Source organism: Squalius cephalus, assembly GCF_949319135.1.
Source record: "Squalius cephalus genome assembly, chromosome: 9".
Taxonomy (NCBI): domain Eukaryota; kingdom Metazoa; phylum Chordata; class Actinopteri; order Cypriniformes; family Leuciscidae; genus Squalius; species Squalius cephalus.
In genome coordinates this window covers 1,396,629-1,401,321 of record NC_137130.1, presented here as the reverse complement: position 1 = coordinate 1,401,321, position 4,693 = coordinate 1,396,629, and the positions used below count along the sequence as shown (strand labels likewise).

General features: G+C 50.5%; 1 long non-coding RNA gene across 5 annotated transcripts; it reads left to right on the top strand.

Moving 5' to 3' along the window:
* Window positions 1-2,198: 2,198 nt before the first annotated feature.
* LOC307164367 lies at window positions 2,199-4,362 on the top strand. Of its 5 annotated transcripts, none has more exons than XR_013822267.1 (4): window positions 2,199-2,591; window positions 4,090-4,127; window positions 4,171-4,244; window positions 4,288-4,362. It is a non-coding gene; the product is annotated as an uncharacterized lncRNA (long non-coding RNA). The 5 variants fall into 5 exon arrangements; XR_013822271.1 differs by having other exon boundaries at window positions 4,171-4,191; window positions 4,288-4,346; XR_013822268.1 differs by having other exon boundaries at window positions 4,090-4,244.
* The last annotated feature ends 331 nt before the right edge of the window (window positions 4,363-4,693 follow it).

Below are 4,693 nucleotides of genomic sequence, written 5' to 3'. Positions count from 1 at the left end.
AACCTGATCTCAGGATTAACATGTGAGATGTGACACGTGTGGCTCCTCACACAAGGTTTTTCTTTTCTTTTCAAGCACTTTTTGAGTCACACTTAGAAAAACACTGGGAATGTGGTTAATTAAAGTTTAATTTGGCACAGAGACTAAATCTTTTTAATAAATCCTCTTAAATCACCACACAATGCTCCCATAATGACAGACAGAACTCACTCTAGAACATTAGAGGGAAATTCAGTCTATCCATCTCTGTTTGTCCGTCTGAAAGACTGCAGGCTCTTAAAGCCTTCAAATCTCAAACTTTATGGTCTTTCTACAGCCTACATAATTATGACTATCAGGTAACAGTGGAAAAAACACCCTCAAAACTGAGTGAGCAAATCCCTGTCCCGTCGGCCGGTTCTGAGCGGCGTTCGGTGTGTTACTATGATCTGAGTTTACCAGGATTTACCACCGCTGCGATTCACACACCTAAATCTGCATATACGCCTGATCTTCTCCATCACTCGTGAATTACGGCTGTCACGATCAATAACATGTTCACACATTCACCTGCTGCTTTCACAGGCAGTTACATGAGTTAAGGCCCGTTCAATCCAGGCGCAATCACTGCTAGGTTGCTAGGCGGTTGCTGGGCTGTTTTGGGTGGTTGCTAGGCGGTTGCTGGGGTGTTCTGGGTGGTTGCTAGGCGGTTGCTGGGGAATTCTGGGTGGTTGCTAGGTGGTTGCTGGGGTGTTCTGGGTGGTTGCTGGGGTGTTCTGGGTGGTTGCTAGGCAGTTGCTGGGGCATTCTGGGTGTTTGCAAGGTGATTGCTGGGGTGTTCTGGGTGGTTGCTAGGCGGTTGCTGGGGAATTCTGGGTGGTTGCTAGGTGGTTGCTGGGGTGTTCTGGGTGGTTGCTAGGCGGTTGCTGGGGAATTCTGGGTGATTGATGGGTGGTTGCTGGGGCGTTCTGGGTGGTTGCTAGGCAGTTGCTAGGGCATTCTGGGTGTTTGCAAGGTGATTGATGGGGTGTTCTGGGTGGTTGCTAGGCAGTTGCTGGGGTGTTTTGGGTGGTTGCTGGGGGATTCTGGGTGGTTGCTAGGCGGTTGCTGAAGCGCTTTTGGTGGTTGCTGAGGCGTTCTGGGTGGTTGCTAGGCGGTTGCTGGGGTGTTCTTTGTGATTGCTGGGGGATTCTAGGTGGTTGCTATGCAGTTGCTGGCGTGTTCTGGGTGGTTGCTGGGGAATTCTGGGTGGTTGCTAGGCGGTTGCTGAAGCGTTCTTGGTGGTTGCTGGGGTATTCTGGGTGGTTGCTAGGCGGTTTCTGGGGTGTTCTGGGTGGTTGCTAGGTGGTTGCTGGGGTTTTCTGGGTGGTTGCTAGGCAGTTGCTGAGGTGTTCTGGGTGGTTGCTAGGCGGTTGCTGGGGCGTTCTGGGTGGTTAAAAATCTGACATGTCTGAATATGAGATCTGTGCATCAGGCCGGAGGTGCTGATATCAAAACTATCAAAACGCACAATTCTATTATAAGAGCTCCAGTTTTGTTGTCTGTCGCCTTAAATGTTCACGCTCTTTAAAGCAGGATGGATTCTGATTGGCTGTCAATGTTTTTATCATTCATCAGCTGGAAAAAAGTCGTTCTGAAAGTGATTCCATTGATATTGTTCCTCTATGCCATTACTGTTCATTTACATTTAAAATGATCTATATTTTTATCGTTATCATGCTTGGTGTGAACGGGCCTTGAGATGCAGGTATTTGTGCTGCAATGCCACGATAAATCGATAAATCGTCTCACACGTTAATCAGGAAATCAGGATGCAAATAATATTCCTTAATTTACGCAGTCATATTTTTTGAGTGCTTCGGTCGCTGTACCATGAATGCGAAAAATGATTACATTCACTGATCACATTATACAGGTTAATAAGTGTAACGTTACTTAATTCATAAAAGAGTCCGTAGCAAAATAACACCCTCAGCGTTTGGGTGTGCATCGAAGAGTCCGTTATACTCGCGTGGTGGAGTGTCCGTGAGGGAGACCCGTGCTGCTCGGAGTGCTGTTCCCGAACGCGTTAAACGGGTTGTGATACGACGGCTGCATTCCCGCGAAAGAGCTGGGAATCATCGTGATGGTGTTCGGCGCCATTAGCGGCACGTCGTCGGGCGACCGGCGCAATGTGGGGTGCTGGGGTGTTCGGGTGGTTGCTTGGGTGTTTGCTAGGAGGTTGCTGGGACATTCTGGGTGATTGCTAGGTTGTTCTGGGACATTCTGGGTGGTTGCTAGGCGGTTGCTAGGGGTGTTCTGGGTGGTTGCTGGGGCGTTCTGAGTGGTTGCTGGGGTGTTCTGGGTGTTTGCTAGGCGTTTGCTGGGGCTTCTGGGTGGTTGATAGGCGGTTGCTGGGACGTTCTGGGTGATTGCTGGGGTGTTCTGGGTGTTTGCTAGGCGGTTGCTGGGGCGTTCTGGGTGATTGCTGGGGTGTTCTGGGTGGTTGCTAGGCGGTTGCTGGGGCGTTCTGGGTGATTGCTGGGGTGTTCTGGGTGGTTGCTAGGCGTTTGCTGGGGCGTTCTGGGTGATTGCTGGGGTGTTCTGGGTGTTTGCTGGGCGGTTGCTGGGACGTTCTGGGTGGTTGCTAAGCGTTTGCTGGGGGCATTCTAGGTGGTTGCTGGGGCATGCTGGGTGGTTGCTAGGCGGTTGCTGGGGCGGTTAAAAATCCGACATGTGTCTGAACATGATATCTATGCATAAGGCCTGAAGGTTTGACATCAAAAGTATAACGATAACTATATTAAGATCCACACAAACGCACAATTCTATTATAAGAGCTGCAGTTTTGTGTTCTGTCGCTTTAAATGTTCACGCTCTTTAAAGAAGGATGGATTCCGATTAGCTGTCAATGTTTTTATCATTCATCAGCTGGAAAAAAAAGTCGTTCTGAAAAGTCGGACTTTTACATTTAAAACGATCTATATTTTTATCGTTATCATGCTTGGTGTGAACGGGCCTTGAGATGCAGGTATTTGTGCTGCAATGCCACGATAAATCGATAAATCGTCTCACACGTTAATCAGGAAATCAGGATGCAAATAATATTCCTTAATTTACGCAATCATATTTTTTGAGTGCTTCGGTCGCTGTACCATGAATGCGAAAAATGATTACATTCACTGATCACATTATACAGGTTAATAAGTGTAACGTTACTTAATTCATAAAAGAGTCCGTAGCAAAATAACACCCTCAGCGTTTGGGTGTGCATCGAAGAGTCCGTTATACTCGCGTGGTGGAGTGTCCGTGAGGGAGACCCGTGCTGCTCGGAGTGCTGTTCCCGAACGCGTTAAACGGGTTGTGATACGACGGCTGCATTCCCGCGAAAGAGCTGGGAATCATCGTGATGGTGTTCGGCGCAATTAGCGGCACATTGTCGGGCGACCGGCGCAATGTGGGGTGCTGGGGTGTTCGGGGTGGTTGCTTGGGTGTTTGCTAGGAGGTTGCTGGGACATTCTGGGTGGTTGCTAGGTTGTTCTGGGACATTCTGGGTGGTTGCTAGGCGGTTGCTAGGGGTGTTCTGGGTGGTTGCTGGGGCGTTCTGAGTGGTTGCTGGGGTGTTCTGGGTGTTTGCTAGGCGTTTGCTGGGGCTTCTGGGTGGTTGCTAGGCGGTTGCTGGGGTGTTCTGGGTGTTTGCTAGGCGGTTGCTGGGGCTTCTGGGTGGTTGATAGGCGGTTGCTGGGACGTTCTGGGTGGTTGCTAGGCGGTTGCTGGGGTGTTCTGGGTGTTTGCTAGGCGGTTGCTGGGGCGTTCTGGGTGTTTGCTAGGCAGTTGCTGGGGCGTTCTGGGTGATTGCTGGGGAATTCTGGGTGGTTGATAGGCGGTTGCTGGGACGTTCTGGGTGGTTGCTAGGCGGTTGCTGGGGTGTTCTGGGTGTTTGCTAGACGGTTGCTGGGGCGTTCTGAGTGGTTGCTGGGGTGTTCTGGGTGTTTGCTAGACGGTTGCTGGGGCTTCTGGGTGGTTGATAGGCGGTTGCTGGGACGTTCTGGGTGGTTGCTAGGCGGTTGCTGGGGTGTTCTGGGTGTTTGCTAGGCGGTTGCTGGGGCGTTCTGGGTGTTTGCTAGGCAGTTGCTGGGGCGTTCTGGGTGATTGCTGGGGTGTTCTGGGTGTTTGCTAGGCGGTTGCTGGGGCGTTCTGGGTGATTGCTAGGCGGTTGCTGGGGCGTTCTGGGTGATTGCTGGGGTGTTCTGGGTGTTTGCTAGGCGGTTGCTGGGGCGTTCTGGGTGGTTGCTAGGCGGTTGCTGGGGCGTTCTGGGTGATTGCTAGGCGGTTGCTGGGGCGTTCTGGGTGATTGCTGGGGTGTTCTGGGTGTTTGCTAGGCGGTTGCTGGGGCGTTCTGGGTGATTGCTAAGCGTTTGCTGGGGGCATTCTAGGTGGTTGCTGGGGCATGCTGGGTGGTTGCTAGGCTGTTGCTGGGGCGGTTAAAAATCCGACATGTGTCTGAACATGATATCTATGCGTAAGGCCTGAAGGTTTGACATCAAAAGTATAACGATAACTATATTAAGATCCACACAAACGCACAATTCTATTATAAGAGCTGCAGTTTTGTGTTCTGTCGCTTTAAATGTTCACGCTCTTTAAAGAAGGATGGATTCCGATTAGCTGTCAATGTATTTATCATTCATCAGCTGGAAAAAAAGTCGTTCTGAAAAGTCGGACTTTTACATTT